General features: G+C 34.2%; 1 protein-coding gene across 1 annotated transcript in view; it reads left to right on the top strand.

The window, feature by feature from the left end:
* The first annotated feature begins 8,621 nt into the window (after positions 1-8,621).
* The window catches only part of LOC123704740 (Kv channel-interacting protein 4-like), a 56,718-nt gene continuing 53,877 nt past the window's right edge, over positions 8,622-11,462 (top strand). The window contains exon 1 of the mRNA XM_045653191.1: positions 8,622-8,686. The gene's annotated coding sequence lies outside the window, so the exon portion shown is untranslated. The remainder of the gene's footprint in view (positions 8,687-11,462) is intronic.

The raw sequence follows: 11,462 nt of genomic DNA, 5'->3' as shown, positions 1-11,462 counted from the left end.
TAAAACTACGCAACGGATTTTAATGTGGTCTTTTGTAATAGATAGAGTGATTCAAGAGGAAGGTTTTAGTATATAATTGATTCGGTTTTAGACAAAGCGGGCGAAGCCGCGGGCGGTAAGCTAGTTTATTGCATAAGATCTTTCTCAAAAATAATGAGCGAAATATGGATTCAATCAATACTTACTAATCAAAACTAATATTAGCTGAATACTAACTTAACTCAAGAGTTGTTTGTTAGCTTGGTTGCTCGGTTGCTCGTTCGTTTGTTTGTTTGTTAATTTGAACGCGCTAATCTCAGGAACTACTCGTTCGATTTGATAAATTCTTTCGGTGTTAGATAGCCCATTTATCGATGAAGGTTATAGGCTATAATATCATCACGCTGAGACCAACTAGAGTGGAGCAATGCCGGTGAAACCGCGGGGAAACAGCTAGACTAATATAATAAGCTGAAGCTTGTTTGTTTGTTTCAACGCGCTTATCTCAAGAGCTACTGGTCCGGTTTGAAAAAATTCTCAGTGTTACATAGCCCATTTATCGGGAAAGGCTACTGGTTATATATCGTCACGTTAAGACCACCGGGAACGGAGCACTGCGCGTAAAACCGCAGGGCACAGCTAGTTTTACATCAAAAGTTCAATTTTAACATTAAATATTATTATTTGGAGTCTGATATACTTCAATATCAAAGAGGTCTTACTACATTGTATTTTAATGATTCTGTACTGAACAAGGCCACTCGTTCAATACGAACATATTTCGTAATTAATGAACGTTTCAAATTTCCCGCGCTTTTGTTAAAGGCGGGAAACAAAGGGAAGGGTGACGTTTTTATTAATTGTTTTTACCGACTTGTAAAAGAGTGTTTTATTTTGTATTTTGGAATGTTTTACCTTGTAAAAACTACTTTATTTATTTTAAAAACCATTTTTGTATTTTAAAAGTTATAATAAATACTTCAAAATTATAACAGCAGACGTTTTTACAGACAAACAATATAAACAAAGTTCTTTTAAAATCACGATTTTACAAAATTATTAATAGGTTTTAGAAAAGCAAGCGAAGCTGGGTGTATACTAGGGCTATGTATGAAGCTTAAATTATAGAATCTAGACCAATTAAATTTGGATCTCTCCCGCTAGGGTAATCACTGAGTCATTGCATTTAATTGAACCTACCGATATATGCTAGGGCTGTCACTTATTGGTAATAAATAAATACATTTTTTTTGCTCCATAATTTTTAAATATAAGAGTTATGAGTAGCATATAATTATTAGTACATACTTGGTTTTTCTTTCACATGATAGAAAAAGATGAAGAATTTAAAATATTGCTCCATTTCTTGGAGTATCATCTACGCAAGTCATGTACGCAAGTTTAATATAAAATTGCGAGCGTTAGTAACTTGACGACGCCATTTGTTAAATGCTAAATCATACAATTTATGTATAGGAGTAAATAATATGTATACAAGGTGTAATCGTTATGTGTGCATGAGTAAAATGGCCAGAATTATTTATTAAAAACGAGCGGTCCGCCCCGGCTTCGCCCGTGGTACATATTCACGTTTTCTATACATAAGAACCTCCTCCTCCTCCTCGTACTTCAAGGAATATAATAAAAAAAGAATTAAAGAAATCGGTTCAGCTGTTCTAAAGTTATTTTACCAACACATTTTGGGATTCATTTTTATATTATAGATAAAATAAAACGAGAAATATCCAAAAATGTTATTTCCCATACATTTTGTATTCACAGCAGATTTTCGAAGTGACGTCCTCATTGTGTAATACAATGAGGCGCTCTATTTATAGTTTCAAAATGAACTTCCCTTCAAATTTGCGAAATAAAGCAGAAAATCAAAAAAAAGAAAGAAATAGCTAAAATCTTTCATATTAAAATGTACATGGGATATTCATATCTCATACTAAACGTATGGGAGGATTTAAAGTTAATTTTTTTGATATTTCTCGTTAAACCTAGAAAATGTCCGGAAAATGCATGGGTAATGACCGGAAAATTCACGGAAAGTATCCGGAAAATGCCTGGAAAATGTCCGGAAAATGCCTGGAAATGCCCGGAAAATGACTGGGAAATGCCTGGGAAATGCCTGGGGAAGGCCTGGGGAAGGCCTGGGAAATGCCCGGAAAATGCGTGGAAAATACCTGGAAAATCCCCGGAAAATGCGTGAAAATGTCCGGAAAAACCGTGGAAAATGCCTGGAAAACCCCCGGAAAATGCCAGGGAAATGTCCGGAAAATGCGTGAAAATGACCGGAAAATGACTGGAAAATGCCTGGGAAATGCCCAGAAAATATCCGGAAAATGCCTGGAAAATTCCGGAAAATGCCTGGGGAAGGTCTGGGAAACCCCCGGAAAATGCCAGGGAAATGTCCGGAAATTGCCGGAAAATATCCGGAAAATGCGTGAAAATGTCCGGAAAAGGCGTGGAAAATGCCTGGGAAATACCTGGAAAATGTCCGGAAAATGCCTTGAAATGCCTGGAAAATGCGCGGAAAATTCCGGAAAATGCGTGAAAATGTCCGGGAAAAGCCTGGGAAACCCCCGGAAAATGTCAGGGAAATGTCCGGAAATTGCCGGAAAATATCCGGAAAATGCGTGAAAATGTCCGGAAAAGCGTGGAAAATGCCTGGGAAATACCTGGAAAATGTCCGGAAAATGCCTTGAAATGCCTGGAAAATGCCCGGAAAATTCCGGAAAATGCGTGAAAATGTCCGGGAAAAGCGTGGAAAATGCCTGGAAAATTCCAGGGAAATGTCCGGAAAATTCCCGGAAAATATCCGGAAAATGCGTTAAAATGTCCGGAAAAAACGTGGAAAATGTCAGGGATATTAGCGGAAAATGCCTGGAAAATACCTGGAAAATGTCCGGAAAATGCCTTGAAATGCCCGGAAAATGCCCGGAAATGCCTGGAAAATGCGTGGAAAATGCCCGGAAAATGTCCGGGAAATGCTAAATTTAGGTGTCGGTGTGCGCGCGCATCGTCAAAATTCACTTTCATCATTTTTCTTCATCGCGCCAAAAGAAGTATAACTTTAATAACCGATTTGTAATAAACGCATATTATGGTATGGTAGTATTTTTTACAATAATTTTTGTGTGTTTGTCTGTTTGTTCGTTCCAGCTAATCCTAGAAACGGCACTACCGATTTTGACGTGTTTTTCACTGACACATAGCTGTTGCTATAACTACTAAGGCTGGTTGCAGAGCTTGACCGACCATCAGTGCGTACGTCAGTCGCGCTTGTCATATTATGTATGGAAATTCATAAAACCGTTCATAGCTAGACCGACCATACGCACGCGTATTGTCATGCGCATTAGTGTCATAGTCACACAATTGTTGATGCGTATCGTCAGGACCGACGGTACGCACTGACGGTCGGTCAAGCTCTGCAACCAGCCTTAGGCTATTTTTTATACCGACATTCCCACAGGAACATTAGGATTAAAAGGAAAAACTTCTGCGCGCACGGATGAAACAGCGGGGCGCAGCTAGCACGTAATTTATTGACATTTGTACTAACTACCTTTTGTCTATTATTACCTAACATTATTACAAACTGTTGTTATCAACCTGACTCTACCTATCTATTATTCCTGTATAAGAACAATATCAAATTATTTTTAATTCTAAGTATGTATATATTTTTTACTTGCTCTTTCACCCGAAAACCATTGATCGAATATTCATGATACTTGGCTTGTGATGTAGCTTATCTACTAAGCAATTAAATGAAAATATTTGCTTTTCTCCACAGGTGAAACCGTACTCCACAGCAACAAATTATCAAATTTTCCAAAATTTCGGGAGTTTGTGCCAACCCTAGTATCAACTCGAGTCTATAGGCGTTCAGAAACCGATATCCATGATTCTGCATGTTGTATAATCTGTAGTCTTTCAGGTATCCTGTAGTTTAGAGGTAAAAACTTTTAATATATACGCGTCAGAAGTGAAACTTCTTTGGCAAGCTTTAAAGATACTAAAATAGTCGCTTTAGGTACTCCATTACGTTTTGGTATTGTCCTGACGCGACCTTGATAGTTTCAAGGCTCCTAAAGAAGTTGCACATCAAAAATATTTTCGATAATAATTTATTTGCCAGAATATAAGAAAAGAAAAAGAAAAGAAAAGAAACATTTATTTATCAAGGACAGCACAACACACATACATAAAACATAAAGAACCGTAAAAGATAAATAAGAAAGCACCACGACAAGAAAATAGCAACAATAACACTTAAATTAATAACATAAAAAAGCACGTAGAGAAAATAAAATTGATAATCAGTATTTTTTTATTAAGGTGTGTCATACGACCCTGACAAAAAGGAGACAGCTCAGCATATGCTGCAACGTTCAGGAACATTGCCAGCGCTGTTTTTCAGTGCCCCCTTTATTATGAAGGCTTCGAGTTGGGACGAAAGGAGTAACCTAGGTTTACATACATATATACATAGATACACAAAAAATTAAATAAATGAGATATAATAAACTTATAGATAGGTACGATGATACAACGCGACTAACGATGAATATAAATACATAATAAATACATAAATAATAAATATTTCAGGGCAATTTTCACGTAAATTTACCACTAAAACTGGATTTGGTGTGCTAATAATATACTTTTAAATTTAGATTTAAAAGTATAATATAGTGTTCGTAGATTCCGTAACGGTGGAGGCAAGTTGTTCCAGCATTTAGTGGCGTTATATTTAAAGCTACCCTTAAAACAAGCGGAATGGTGTTTGGGTACGAGGAGTTTATTGGCAGCATCCCTGGTGTTGTATTTGGTGTTTTGTTCACTCCTCCAAATAAGTTTTTCGAACAGATAGTGAGGCGATTCTGTTTTGACAACACCAAAGAGAAGGGATGCAAAGTGCAATTGCCTGCGGTGCTCCATTTTTAGACATCGCGCATATAAGTTATACAGTTGATCCCTAAGGTTGATCCGAACTCATATTATAAATACAAGAGTAACTCTGTCTGTCTCTTCTTCACGCCGAAACAACTGAACCGATTCGAATGAAATTTGGTACCACGATAGTATGAGACAGGACATGGGATAGGTTTTATCGTGGAAATATCAGGGGACAGAACTATCAAGAATCAAGATATTTCTTGCGTACAAAGCTGCAGGCGGAAAATAAATGATTTCATTATTTCTTGGGTTTTTTTATTTTACGCGTGTATTACATAATATACACATATGACATTTAGATATTTAAGACTTTTAACAGATAAAACAAAGTCGCTTTCTCTGTCCCTAATAAATCCATACTAATATTATAAATGCGAAAGTAACTCTGTCTATCTGTTACTCAATCACGCCTAAACTACTGTACCAATTTGCATGAAATTTGGTATGAAGATATTTTGATACCCGAGAAAGGACATAGGCTACTTTTTATTGTGAAATATGTACCACGGGCGAAGCCGGGGCGGACCGCTAGTAATAAATAAAATAAATAATAATAGATAGAGTGATTCAAGAGGAAGGTTTTAGTATATAAATTACTAACTTCCCGCCCGCGGCTTCGCCCCCTTTGCCTAAAACAATAATAAATTATATAGGTACTAAAACCTTCCTCTTGAATCACTATATCTATTGAAAAAACCGCATCAAAATCCGTTGCGTAGTTTTAAAGATTTAAGCATACAAAGGGACATAGGGATATAGGGACATAGGGACAGAGAAAGCGACTTTGTTTTATACTATGTAGTGATTATAGGTTTTAGACAAAGCCGCGGGCGGTAAGCTAGAGTACAATAAATATAAAAACTAGATTATAGGTAATAATTCAATGCAACAGATGTGTGCAACAGCTGTTCTTTACCTGATTCTTGGCAACAACTTCCACTAAACTAAAACTACAGCCAAGTCTATTAACAAAGTTTAAATAATCAATTTAATTTGATACCTTCAAATTTCAATGGTTCTTCCTTCAACAGGTAAGTCTAATTGTAGAGCATATCAAAAACTACTACTTATAACGATTTTTAATTATTTTCACCAATAAAAAATTCTATTATTATGTTTGAGTGTCAAAACTCTACATATTATTTTAACGAAAAAGGCCTTACGTATGTTCGTGATAAACTAAAAAAATTACTGGACCGATTTTCATTCCATTTTCATCAATGGATAGCGTACTTCTCGGGGAAGGTTTTAGTGTATAATTTGTTGTAGATAATGCAGACGAAAAGCTATTTGGACATATTTTTTATTAAATAATAAACCAAACACATAAAAAAGACGAGCAATCCAGCGGTATTAATCTAGCTTTATAATAACAATTGAAATTAACTGTTGAATCTAGTCTTTAGATAATATTGAACTATCCAACACTATAATCCGATCGAAACAGTTTAAGCAAACTTCTGATCAACTTCACGATCTAATGTCTCTCTCTAACATAGTATGACAGAAAGGGACGGACGATTTTAGGGTATTCCTTATCAAATTGGATTAAGTTTTCAAGTTAATTTAATCTCTATTAATATAACAAATCCGAAATTAAGTTTGTGTTATTGTTTCGCTTTCACGTCTAAACCACTGAACAAATTTTGGTGAAATTGGAAGGTATAAGATGGTATAGTTTGATTTCTGTACTAAAATTAATACTTGAAATGAGATTCATGAATGATGTCACACTATGTTAGTGTATGCAGGCGAAGCCACGTGTAGAAAGCAAATCTATACTAATATTATAAAGAGTTTGTTTGTTTCAACGCGCTAATCTCAGGAACTACTGGTCCGATTTGATAAATTCTTTCGATGTTAGATAGCTCATTTATCGAGGAAGGCTATATATCATCACGCTAAGACCAACAGCGCGGAATCGCGGGGAACAGCTAGTCTTTAATACGAAGGCAGAAAGCTAGTCAAGAGAGAGTAGAGATTTTTGTACCGTTAAAATATTTTTACAAAGTATTTTTAAGTATTTCTTTATTGCACAGAAGAAAATCAGTGAAACATACCTTTACAAAAAATAAAAAAAATATATTTTTCAAACAAAAAAATTAACTGGTACCTACTCAAAAGTAAAATTATATTATTTAAGCGCTATGTATTTGAAATCGCTACCAGCCAAAAAAGGCGAATATAAACCATCCCTTTTAACGTTGGTATAAGTAAATACACAAAATGCGTGAAAATATGTATAAGAAAATAAACATTAAGGCTCAGCTAATGTATGATGATAAATTACTGACTGACGTTGACTCAGCGGTTATTTGCAAATATGGTTGTTCCATATTGAATGGGATTGTTTAGAACTGCTGACGTCACAACTTATGGGTTAAACGTACTTCCTACTAATATTATAAATGCGAAAGTTTGTGAAAATGTATGGATGTTTGTTACTCCTTCACGCAAATACTGCTGAACCGATTACAATGACATTTGGTATGTAGATAGCTGAAAGCTCTGAATAAGACACATGAACTTTATTTATTATTATTGCGGGTTATTCTTTGAAAACGCGGGCGAAGACGCGGGCGGAAATCTAGTACAAACACAGGTGAATAAAGAAAAATCTCCAAAGTACCGAATCAAATAAAAATTAAATTTTAATTTTATTCTGGAAAGTACGACACAAAAGTAAGCTACTTGACACCAATTTAATTAACAATTCATTTAAAAAGTTCAGTAATTAAAACATAAAAAAACTAGGTGCTCTAAAAACTGTGAAATTATGCTCTGTAGAGCTATTAAGAGATTAATATTTTTGTCCTAACTTATAATTAGAGTACATCTATTTTATAACCCAGTTTCTAGAGATTAGAGTTCATACTGATTAATATAAAAATATTAATTAATTAATCAGTATGAACATTAAGTTAAAATTTCCGAATATTACCTTCCATAGAGCAGGCTTTTAAACGAAAACCTAATCAACTTCGGCCCTATTGTTCCAGATATCCCAACAGCCAAACCCATTAAATGATATCTTTACTATTACAGTAAAATACATTTCATAATGAAGTTATTTGAACAACTAGACTAATCGACATCGATCTCTATTGTAGCAAATTTAGTTTTGTGTATATAAAAGGCGCCAATGCGTCTCACACTTTCAACAATAATATAATAAAAAGGGTGTAAATTACATGTTCATTTTAAACAATATTAGCCTTTATTACCATTTAATAAAGATATAAAATCGTAAATACAATATAGCAGTTTCATTTATTAGCCTCGTCACTTAAATTCTTTTCTCTAGCTGTTGTAAATAATTAATAAAGAATCCTAATTGTATGAGATAGAGTTCAAATTACCGTACTTCAAACATCACATACGCCCTTGTAGCTTTCTATTTCAAAACCTTTATAATATACTTTAATGAAAATTGGAGCTAAATTCTATTATAATACAACTTCGAATTGCTTCTAAAGCTATTACAAAGGCATTCGAATTTAAGGACCTTTTGTGTGCACAAACAATAACCTACTTTACACCTATGCCTTAAGGTTCAAATTAGATTATAGAAATAAGATGAGGGTAGTACGCATGCGCGCTCTCATATTCCCGTGCAGCAGCCAGGGTACCTCAGTCGAGCGCGAGCTGTCGTGACGCGCGGTCGTGTGTTCCTCTTGCGCACGTTACAACCACCTGTTTCACGCGATTCTAACATAAACACAATAAATAAGGCCTGGTAACACACATATAACAATAAGTCATACACCTCTACATTTGAATTTATGCACTTATTTCGATATTTTTCACATATATTGCGTTTTATTTATATTTTTAGTTTCCTTATTGATATGTATCGATCCATAGGTCCTATGCAGGTGCAGTTAGTTATGACATTTGACTCATTTGAATAGGAATTATGTGATAGAAGACTATATAATATGACTGTTCCATACATAATAATTATGGATAATTTGAAGTATTTATTACAATCGAAATCGATAATTCCAGTCATTTGAAACGATTTTTCTAGTAACACATGTTAATCAACTCTACCATGTAAGGGGCGGCTAAAATACAATTTAAAACAACTACAAAAGTATTTACTAATGCTATTTATCCTCAAGGATATCTATCGCAATGCGAATTTTTATCGAAATTTACAAAGCAGTATCAAAGAAACAGACAAATAGATGTCCTAATTTTCACATTTTTTCATATAAAATATAGCGTCAGTTATTGAGTTATCCTTTCTTTCGTACAAGTGTTAGAGCCTATTCTACTCCTTGCAGATAATAACCCTGATAGCATATTTGACACTTTTGGATGTAAATTTTCATACATCATTTTAACTGACAGATAAGTAAAAGATAACATAATATATAGAAGAAGTATAGAAGTAGTGAAATGTAATTTACCGTGATGTAGACTAACTAACAAGTGAACGGAATTTTTTTCCAAAAAATCGATTAGTATAAATTTAATTAAACATGCTTGCGGCCAAACTTTGACTGGCAACCTAATCGATATATGTATATTCTCCTAATCTAAACTAATATTATAAAGCTGAAGGGTTTGTTTGTTTGTTTGAACGCGCTAATTTCGGGAACTACTGATTCGATTTGAAAAATTCTTTCAGTGTTAGATAGCCCATTTATCGAGGAAGGTTATAGGCTATATATCATCACACTACGACCAACAGGGGTGAAATCGCGCGGAGCAGCTAGTTATAAATATACATAAAATTTTGATTACTTCAAAAAAACTATGAACGCAATAATCTTGGGGTGGTATCTAGTACTAGTATCTTTTTACAATGGCAAATATTCTGGTAACTAGTGGTCCGCCCCAGCTTCGCCCGTGGTACATGTTTACGTTTTCTCTCCATTAAAACCATCCTCGTACTTGAAGGAATATTATAAAAATACCATTAAAGAAATCGGATCAGCCGTTCTCGAGCTCGCTTCACAACACATTTTGCGATTTATTTTTATAGTTTAGACTAGTAAATTGTTCGACTTCGCCTGTATTGATTAGGGAACATTAAAATATCCTATGTTACTCTACAAAATTGTCTTTTCTTAATTGAAAAAGTTAAATAAAAATCAGTTCAGTAGTTTTTGAGTTAAATAATTGCAAAAGACAAACAAACGATCAAATCTTTATTAGAAAACAAGAAAGAATCTCATCAAAATTGGTTCACATACTTTAGCAATTTATAAAAAAGAAATTGTTTGAAAGAGTTACAAAATTTTTATGTACTTATGTACTTTATAAATAAAATATAAGTTAATAATGCGAGTAAAACCACGGGATAAAAGCTAGTTAAATAAAATTGAAATCGTACGAACCCTACCCGAGTTTTTAATATAGACGGATTTCTCTTCATACCAAACATTTCTTATTTCATAGCCTTTTCAGTTATTTTAATAAATCGAGGATTTTAAATATTGAAAATGCTTTGCTTTCATTGCAAATTACGTAATATTAAAAATGTGTGTGTGTACTAGTGTACACACGTAAGAAGTGAAACTTCTTTATGACCTTATTTTTCAAAAAATAATTTACTATTAATATGCAACTTTACAGAAATACGTCGAATCACGCGTGATACGGATAAGAAAAAGATGGCGCGTAACGGAAAAATGTCACGCGTAACGAAAAAATGTTACACTCAATTTTTTTCAACCCCGATAAAGAAGTTTCACTTCAAAAAATATAAAGTTGAAAATTTTGTTTATTAGTTTGAACGCATTAATCTTTCTTTTCATATTAGGTATTAAAATTTGTAATGGTACATAAAATTGTTAAATAAATATGTATAAGAATCTTACGGTGCATTTACATCAAACGAGCGAATGCTCATTCTAACCCCAAAATCTCAATTTGTTTTATTGTAAACAGGCGTAGAGCATTCTTTCGTTGTTCTTAGTGTGTTCGAAAATATTCTATGCAATGTCCTAATACTGAACAACACTGAATACGAGTTTTCGTTGACACTAAAAGATCACAAAAGAATGCTCTTGCTCTTGCTCTAGCAGCTAGTTCAACGTTCGTTTGATCTAAATGCATGATATAGTCTATTCATCGAGGAAGACTAAGACTAAGACTCACGCTAAGACCAATAGGAGCAATGCGGGTAAAGCCGCGGAGCACAGCTAGTATTTTATATGTTCAGTGTAGCTGTGTGTAGGGAGATGAAATTAAAGATAGCTGCCAATTAAATTTTATATTTCTTCTAAATTACACAAAAATATACTATTTATATTCACTAACTACAAAACGTGGGTCGGTGGCGCGAGCTATGGGACAACTGAGGGGCGACGCTATGTGACTGTGCGACGCGGCCGAAAATCCTGCGTCAGCACAGCACCTACAATATTCCCCCCTTTTCAAAAAAAAAAATGTGGAACATTTTTAAACAAAATCAAATTAAATTATCTTTATTTAGATTACTAACTCGCAACAACGAACCCTAACAATTCTGCTGACAGACAAAAAATAACAATGTGAAA

The sequence above is a fragment of the Colias croceus genome, chromosome 30, assembly GCF_905220415.1.
Source record: "Colias croceus chromosome 30, ilColCroc2.1".
In the NCBI taxonomy this organism is placed as follows: Eukaryota; Metazoa; Arthropoda; class Insecta; order Lepidoptera; family Pieridae; genus Colias; species Colias croceus.
This window is presented reverse-complemented; position numbering and strand designations above follow the sequence as displayed.